Here is a 9,636-nt window from a genome sequence, read left to right as displayed (position 1 = left end):
CAGTGGGCTGTCGTTGCCAAAGAGGAAGTTCTGGGGCAACACGGGAAAGGCCAGAGAAGCGAGTGACCTGCAACAGATGACAGACCGCTCATCAAAAGAGCTGGTGGAGGGCTGGGCCCTGGAAGGTACCCTTGTGATCAGGATTCAGAGAACGGCAAACGTGGCACCTTGTACAAGTCAGCTCAGCATCTGCGCCCTCCGAGTTACAGACAAGTGAGGAGCGAGGGGAGTCCCCAAAGGGGAAGTTGTGGGCACATTTAATCAAGTCTGGTGGTCTACGTGGCGAGGGCAGATGAGAACGGAGGCTGGGCCCTGGGGAACCAAAGCCCTCTGTCATGTCTCCAGGTCAGAGGCTCACGCCAGGAAAAGGTTCCCAAAGTGAGCAGCAGAGGCTCCATTGAGAACAGAACAGAGCCGAGTCTGGGAGTTTTGTCCAAACCAATGCACCCGAACAGAGCTCCTTTCTTTATCATCAAACTTACGGTGCGCCCTGAGTTCATGGAAACCCACATAAGGCATGGACCATCCTCCCCTTTGTCCTTTGGGATGCCTTGAGAACACTTGGGGGTCTCCTTAGCGCTCACTCTTTTTTTGGTGGAAACTTATCTTTATTCCCTGGGCACGTAGTGACTCCTCGAGTCGCTAAGAGAGACCTTAGGGAGCAGGAACAGGAATAGGGGGCTACATTTCTTTAAACTGTTCAGTGTTCTGTCTGCTTTTAATGGAACTAGACTGAGATGCTGAGCCACACGACACCCCATCACCCCAAATTTAAAAGAGGAAAAGGGATGGAGAATCCTTTGTAAATACCGTGTCTCCCTCCCCCCACTCTCAATGACTTTGCAATGACTCTTCCTTACCCAATAGAAAGCACTGCTTCAGAGGCATAAAATACATATTAACAAGTTATAGAAATCAGGCAAACTGCAGGAAAAATGGCTACGGAGATAAATACACAACGTTTAATTTCCAGGCCCTGATAATTTCATCCCAGATGGGTTCAGTTGAGGATGAATTGTCGAGCGAATTTCCTCAGCTTTCACTGTGGCGTGAACGTGCCAGTCGGTGGATTCAGTATTGGCTGCTGCCCCTTCAACATGAGTAAACTATTCCCAGCCTGGAAAGCCCAGCCTCCTGTCTAAAAGGCCTGAAGGGGGGGAGGCCATGTGGAACTGCAGGTGCCATTCAGAACTGAGCATCAGGACACTAGGGTTAGAATCTCCCCTCCAACTCTTCCTGTCTATGGAGACATGGGCAGGTTACTTAGTCTCCCCCAGTCTCCATTTCCTCATTTGTAAAATGGGGATAGAAACATTTAGAATACCTATGTCAGTGAGACTCAGAAAAGAGAATGGATGGGAAAGTGCAAAAAAAGTAATAATGAATTTTAAAAACACATATGTTCCCTTCACTATCTTTTTTTTTTTAATAAAATAATATACTTTGTTTTAATAACAAAGAATCTGGTTTATAAATTTTAGTATTACATGTTTTAATAACAGAATTTGCATTCAATTTTAAGAAAATATAAATAATATACACAAAGAAAATTCTGTTTCTGAGGTATATGAGGTATTCTGGTGCACTCTTCCCCCCGTTCCCCAGATTTGAGTGCAAAATGAGTAGTACAGAGCATGGCGTGATGACTTTTTTTTTTAGCATGAGTGTCCCCTGGCATTACGAGCCGCCTTGTACTTCAGCAGTGGACAGGAGGCCAGAGCCGACCAGGCCTGAACCATCGGCCCTCAAGTCTCTCAAGAGCAGAGAGATGTCTGGTGTTCAGACTCTCCAGCTCCTCGGAGCCTTTGTGGTTGCTGGCACAGAGCACTCGGGACCACTCGCCCTGTAGGAAAACACCCGCAGCAAGCTCCTGCTTGTCCTCAGTCTTAATGGGATGTCACTGGTTTTCACCTGAAGACGGACGCTACTGGTCATTAATCCCCTGTGATGGAGACACTGGGGAGAAAACTTGGCCCCCACTTTAAACAACTTAGAGCAGGGTTCTTAACCTAGCTCAGGGGACCAAGAACTTGGTTGAGAAAAAAAAATCACATCTTTATTTTCAAGAACTTCTCAGCAAAACTCAGCATTTCCTGCCATCGCATAAATGTAGATAATAAAACATTCTAAGGAGTCTGTAAGCTTGATCAGACTGCCAAAGAGCTCCCCCCCCACACACACACACACTATTTACACATAGAAGGGGAGTAATTCATGTACTCAGATAACTAATGGTCGTATTTTATGTCTTAAAATGTATTGATATTTTCTGTTTTTATATAATCTTCATTTCCAGCTATATTCCTATTCGGTAAAGGGGCTCAGCAGAGTAAGGAAGACCTGAGTTCAAATCCAGTGGTCTTCCTATTCTTCTCTGTATTTTTCATGTTGTTTCTTAGGGTGCATTAATATTCCATTGCATTTCATGGACCACAATTAATTTAGCTCTTCCCCAATTGATGGGATTTACTTTGTTTCCAGTTTTTGCTACTACAAAAAAGTGCTGCTGTAAATATTTTGGACTCTTTCTTCCAATTTTTCATCTTTTGGGGAATAGATATTTCATCTTGATTTTTCTGGACCAAAGGCTATGGACTTTTTCGTCACTTTGTTAGTATAATTCCAAAGTGTTTTCCAGAATACTTGGATCAGTTCAAAGCTCCATCAACAAAGTATCAGTACGCCTGTCATTCTTTCTGCTGCTCTCCCAGTACTGACTAGAGCTAACATAGCAATCTATGACTTGGGCAAATATAGGACGAATCAATCAACTGTAAATAGGAACACTACAAAATTACCTAGGATCGAGCCATTATTTCACTCGTCTATCAGGGCTCTCCTCCTACCTGTCTGATCATTCTTTCTTGGCTTCCTTTACTGGATCTATATCAAGGTCACTCATGCTAAAAAAGCAAGGTCTCCTCCTGCGCTCTCTTCTATACAATTTCACTTGGTGATCTCGTTAATTCCAAAGTTATTAATTAATTTATTATTTATTAATTAATTCTCTATACTGATTGATCTGTTTATCCAGCCCTAATCTTTAGACTTAAAACAACCTGGATGTCCCATGGACATCTTAAACTAAACATGTCCAAAATGGAACTCATTTCCATGGACCCCCTGCCCGATCTCCCCCTCTTCTCTGAAGTTCCCTACTACTATTGAGGATACCACCACAGTCTCAGTCTTTCAGGATGCAAACCTGGGTGTCATCCTGGACTCCTCGCTCTCACATCCCCTCTCCCATCTGTTGTCAGCTTTATCTTCCGAACTTCTCACATGGATCTTCTCCACTTTCTGACGCAGACCCTCGCCCCTCACCCCTGCTCTACGGCACCAACCTCCGGGCAGGTCCTCTCCCTACTCCAGTCTCTCTCTTACTCAGTTGTTAATTTAATCCTCCTAAAGTGTAGATCGTATTCCTTGCCTACTCAATAAGCACCAGTATTTCACTCCCATTTCTCAGAATCACATATAAAATCTTCTGTCTGATATTCAGAGTCCTTCACAACCTGATCCCTCCTACCTTTTCAGCCTTTTCATGTTTTATACACACACACATATACTCCCATACAGTGACACCTCCAGCTGTTCCTCAAACAAGATATTCCAGTCCCTGATCTGCGTTTCAGGTCACTTGAGGCAAAATTAACTCAAACTACCCTAAGTCTGTTCTATAGCATCTGTGCTCACAAAAGCCCTGGTTGGTGGTTTGGAGATAAGGAAGTTAATTGAAGCTGCTCCAGGATCTGCTGCTATCCTGCCCACAGCCAGGTGAGAATAAATATGTAAAAACTTTGACATGAGGCTGAATTAAACCCTGTGATTTCAAGGGTAATTATAGATAAAACTGGCAACGATGAGAGAAAAGAAATGGAGCATTTCTGTCAGAATTTCTAGTGAAATATTTTTTCCCTTTAAAAAAGTTCTGATATCTTTTTTCATTTCTAAATATATTTCTCTCCTTCCTCACCCTTTATAATGAAACAAAGACAGAAAAGAAAAATAAAACATATCAGTAAATCTAATCAACAAATTAATGTTCCCCACAAACAAAGAAGTGATTTTCTCAACTCTTGTCCGGGACCAAATGATCATTATTGCAAAATGATTAGTTTTCATTTGTTTTGGATATTTTTTACACACAATGATTTTTAAAAATTGTTATTCTTTCCATATACATGGTTAGATTCATGGTATTATTGCTTTTCTGGATCAATTTCTGGCCTCATCTTATGTGTGTGTGTGTGTGTGTGTGTGTGTGTGTGTGTGTGTGTGTGTGTATCTTACCGTGCTTTTCTTTATTTTTCACATTCATAGTTTCTTACAACTCAGTGATAATACTTACCACCACTTCCATTAACCAGCCCTCAATCAATGGGCAACTATTTTGTTTCCAATTATTTGCTACTACAAACAGGACTGGAAAACAGTAATTTTCCAAACCGATACTAGATAAAAACATAAGACAGATTGGTCGACAGATTGGGTAATAATGAACTAGAACCAGTTTCACTCACAAGACTACGGTTCTACAAGTTTAGACTCATACTTGGAAAAGCATTGATCAATCAACAAAAACTATAGGGAAAACTGGGTAATCATTTAGTCAAAAGTGGGAGCAAACCAGCACCTCATATCCTATATTACAATATATTCCAGATTGTTTAATAATCTAAACGATTAAAAAATCATTAACAAAACTAAAAAAGATTATGTCTTTCAAAACATAAAGAGGGATCAAATTCTTATCAAGCAGTTATTTACATAGAAATTGGGTTATGCAAAATTAAAACAATCTTTAAAGTAGTGTTGCTGTCTCCCTGGAAGTCCTCATTATCTTTCCTTTCTCCTTGTGGCCTAAAAAGGGTGACCACCTCTTAGCCACTACTCTGCCATTATTCTCCTTCCACTAACTCTGAAAATACACACCCCCCCCCAAAAAAAAGGGAAATAGTAATCATCTCTCACACACATTTTCCTCCAGGCTTCCCAGGACCAGCCTGTCTCTGTCCCCTCTCTCCATGTACCAAATCCATGTCAAACTAAAAATGGATTTCCCAGGAATAGCATGTTTGCTTCCTGGAGAATGACAGTCGCTCTTGGGTGGCTCCCAATGAAAAATTACTTTTCCCATAAGAAATCATGAATATGGAGTATATAAGGAAATAAGGGATGAATTTTAGGAAGTGAAAAAACAATCCAACCTCAAACTCCCCATTCCTATCACCTTTCAAATTTTCCCTAACGTCTCTGTGCCTGTTCCTGACACTGCCACTCTCCTCCCTGAAGGCCCAAGTCTGCCGCCTCAACCCTCCTAGGGCACATTTCTGGAACCCTTGCACGCTCTCACTTGTCTCTTGTTCTCTTGATTGTTGTATCAAGAGTTCCCTGAGAAGAGGGTTTGGGTCATTCCTAGCCTCTCGTCCACATTGATTCTGCTCTTGGTTCTAACCAGCAGCAGCAAGGAGCTGAGGAACAGATGTCAGAATGGGGAATGATGGATGGTCCAAAAGAACCATTGGCAGACAAAGACTGAGGGCCTTAGAAGAAATAGAGTTTCCTTCACTCCTAAAGACAAAAAGAAACATTAGGAGAAAAGTGTTTTGTTTTGTTTTGTTTTGTTTTGTTTTGTTTTTTGGGGTTCGTTTGTATTTTTTTTGCTCATTCTAATATCAAAGACCAGCTGAGAGTCTTCTTAATGTACTCCCTGGAACCCCAGAAGAGGAAGAAAACAAAGAGTTCCCAGGCCCCTCCTTAGGCTCATCAGCATAGTCTGAGGAAGAAAAGGGGGGCCCAGAGTCTGAGATAAAAGAGCTGCTCCCCTGGAATTAGGGAAAGAAATGGCAAGTAAGGTGAGCCAAGGTATCCTACCTGCTAGGGAGTGGGAATGGCAGCAGCGAAGAGGCTGGGAAATGGAGCTGAAAAGCAAGGCTGACAAACAGACATTCAATGGAAAGCCACCTTGGGGCTCCAACTATTGCCCTGGATCCTCTTGAGGTTCCCTATTACAAGGTGAGCAGAGACGCCTTTAGAGCAAACCCTCTCGTGCTGTCTTTGATCGCCTTTGTCATTGTAGGGGATCAGGGGCTAGACTCAGAGTCAGGGAGACCTGGCTTCAAATAATGGACTCTTGGTAGCTTTGTGCTCTTAACTTAGCTGAGCCTTGGTCTGTTCCTCTGTAAAGTGGAGCTGATTATAGATTGTCCTGAGGAGCAAGTGCATGTGCCTTTTTAAAGGTCTGCAAAAAATAGGCTCCTATTGTCTTTCCTTTTGGAGGTTAGATGGAGTCTGTTCTCTGGACAGGATTATGGGATCAGAGATTTGGACCCAGAAGGAATGGCGAACCATCCCAGTACCTTTGCCTAGAAAACCCCAGATGGGCTCATAAAGTCTGAACAACAAGAAAGACTCCATTACTCCCACCATCTTCAATCCTCTGCAACTATCTCCCTGACTTCTCTAGAGCTTTTCTGCCATGTCAGAGAAACCCCTTCCCTCTGGACATCATTCCAGCCCCTGAGACCTTCGGCTGGGAGTTCCACTCCCTGCACTTACAAGTGGCCGGTCAGGCCAGCCGGGCCATCATTCCTCTCTAGCTACCTTCCAGATTCTCCCAATTTTCTCTACTGTGCCCTGACTCAGGGGTCTTCATCTCTTCCTAGCCCTCACTTCTCCCCCTTTTCAGCTCCTTTTATATGCTGTCTTCTCCCATTAGAATATAGAGACTGATGAGCCTTGGGACAGAGCTCCTTCTCACCAGGAGGATGAAATCCTAGGTTTCAGAACAAAATGGGTGACAAAATGCTTTAAGGGCTAGATGAGGAATCAGGAAGACCTGAGTTCAAATCCTCCCCTAGACGCTTCCTGGCCAGGTGACCTTGTTATTAAATAGTTATTTAATAAGTTATTAATATTATTTAATAATTGTAATATTATTAACAAAACAGTAATAAACTATTGATAAATTATGTAATAATTTTAATAATTAAATAATATCTAGTAAGTTATCATTTATTTAATAAGTTATTAAATAACTTAAGTTAATTAACCTCTTAGCCTCAGTTTCCTCCTCTGTAAAATCGGAATGATAGGAATACCTACCTTCCAGGATTGTTTTGAGAACCAAATGAAATAATATGTGCAAAATTTTTTGTAAACCTTGGAGCATTATGCAAATGTTGTAATAATAATGATAACTCACATTTATACGGGACTGAGTTTGCAAAGCATTATTCTTGAGCCTCCAATTTGTGCAGGGATTCCCTTTCTTACCAACATCAAAGTCTAAAATATCAGCAAGGCCCCAGGGGTTCTGCAGTTTCCCAGTGGATGGTGACATACCCAAGGGATGACACTGAGCCCCCGGCACTCATCCACAGCCACTCAGGAGGTGGGCTGACAATCCACCCCAAAGCCTGACGGTGGCACTCAGGGAGCCGGATGAAGGCCTTCCTCTTCTGTCTGTCAGTGTCAGGGGGCAAAGTCACGACTGAAGGAGAGGGAGATGGGGCTGGGTCCCATGGAGGACCCCCGACCTTGCAGGCACTTCAGGGCTCACTCTCCCTCCCCATCCATCACCAGTTTCTGAGTCTCCTTGACTCACGGCCTCCTCTCCAGTCTCCCCCACCCTCCCTTTCTGTCTGCTCAGAAATCACTTCAGCAATCACTATTGCAATCGGGCCTCTTGTTCCTCCCTCCTAGAGCTCCACGGTTCCATCTATCTTCCACAAGCACTTTGGGGAAGCCCAGCTCTGCTCCGGGGCTTTCCCTTGGCTCTAGGCTCCGATGCAGACTCTGCTGGTTGCTGCTGTTCCGGGTTCCAGCCCAGCCCTCGCGCCCCCCCCCCCTTCAGGTCTTTCCATCCCAGCCAGCCCAGCAGCTGGATGTTTGCCATACCCAGCGTTCCACCCTCTGCCATCCTCTCCCCGAGGCCTTTTTTGAGCTCCTGCCCCCTCTCACCCCCACCCAAAGCCCTTTATTTTTGCTTTGTTTCTGTTTCCCATTTCCTTCCCGAGCCCAGATTGCTTCTCCCCAGAGTTCCTCCTGCAGCAGATAGGGCCCCACCTTGCTTATCTTGGGCTGTCCAGGCGCTTTCTGTTTCTAGAGGCTGGAACTAGAAAAAGCTTAGCCTTCATTTACTGACTGGGGAAGGGAGATAGGTCTGACTTCCTTTTTGGCCTTGTTCTTAATACCTCATTATCAAAGTAGTTTTCACTGGAGTTCGTTTTGGTTTTGGGTCTTGCCTTCCCAGCGCCTAAATTAGTACCTAGCACATAGTAGGTGCTTAATAAATGCCCAGTGATTGAACTTCAGCTGAATTTGGAAACATTAATTTCAGCAAAAACATCAAAACTATTTATTTTTTGTTATCAATTAATCTGATTTTACTTCATAAGAAAGGGAAAGAATAAGCATTATGTGCCAGACACTGTGCCGAGTGCTTTATAAATATTATTTTATTTGATCCTCACAACAACCCTGCAAGGTGGGTGCTCCCTGAACGAGATAAGGCGAGATCTTTCAAGACAATTGTGAAAATCGAGTAAGGCTTCATCTATTTCAAAGTCTGAGTAGGCCTGAAGGACTTTAAGCATTAAGTCAAGGGCCTACTTAAAGTGTCTCCTCCCTGCTATTCTCCTTAGGACATACTTAAAGCCCCCTCCCTGTTATCCCCCTAAGGGCAGACTTAAGCCCCCTTCTTGGTATCCTCCCTATCTCGACCAAATATGGGCAACTGTGTACTTATTGGTCAAGTTCAATTTCTTGGGCAGTAGAATGTAAGGTCCTCAGCCAATGAGGATGAGGGTCAGTGGTGGGAGGGGGAATTTGCGTTAGGGATTAAAAGCCTTGACCCTGCTCCCTACGGTGCTTCCTCCCTTCGATTGTCTGCTCCCTGGATGGGACACCCGATTTTCGCGTTAACTTTGCTTTGCTTCTAGAGATCTATCTAGTCTTTTTTAATTAATGATTTCTGACCCACACATCTCCATTTTACAATTAGGGAAACTGAGGTAGCAGAGGTTAAGTGACTTGTCCAGAATCACAGAGTAAGTGTTGGAGGCTGGATTTGAATTCAGATCTTCTTAACTCCAGGCCCAGTGCTCTGGAGACCGGCCACTTCACAGTTCCTTGTAATTTGTTTTTTGATATAAGAATCAAATACAATGGAGCCTGGAAAGGAAAAGAGAAGGGGAAATGGCTAAACAGATAAAAAGCATTGAGGGAGATTTGTGGGGAGTGACTTAGGCTGGCAATCCCAAACTGACCGGCTCCTGAACCTCGCTTCCAGTCTTTGGAAGCACAGCTGGGAAAGGTTCCCAGTCCCCAGTCCCTCACAGACTCTAGCCTCCTTTCTTTAAGGTAATTTAATGTATGCTTAATTCTCCAAATGCTTTTAGAGGCATAAAATCATAGGTTACAAAGAAAACCAATTATATTGAAATTCAGTTTTCAAAAAATGTTTTCAGAAGCTCACAATGCCTAGGTAGAGAAGCCTTGCAGTTTAAGGGTTTTGAAAATGATCCCGAGTCTATTTCTTCAGCCTTTTAAGAATTATTCTATTATTCCTATTCAAGTTTCAAAATTAGATCATTGAATTCAGGAGAATTGGGGAGCTCTGCTAGCTTTGCT

This window comes from Antechinus flavipes, chromosome 1 (assembly GCF_016432865.1).
Source record: "Antechinus flavipes isolate AdamAnt ecotype Samford, QLD, Australia chromosome 1, AdamAnt_v2, whole genome shotgun sequence".
Lineage (NCBI taxonomy): Eukaryota > Metazoa > Chordata > Mammalia > Dasyuromorphia > Dasyuridae > Antechinus > Antechinus flavipes.
This window is presented reverse-complemented; position numbering follows the sequence as displayed.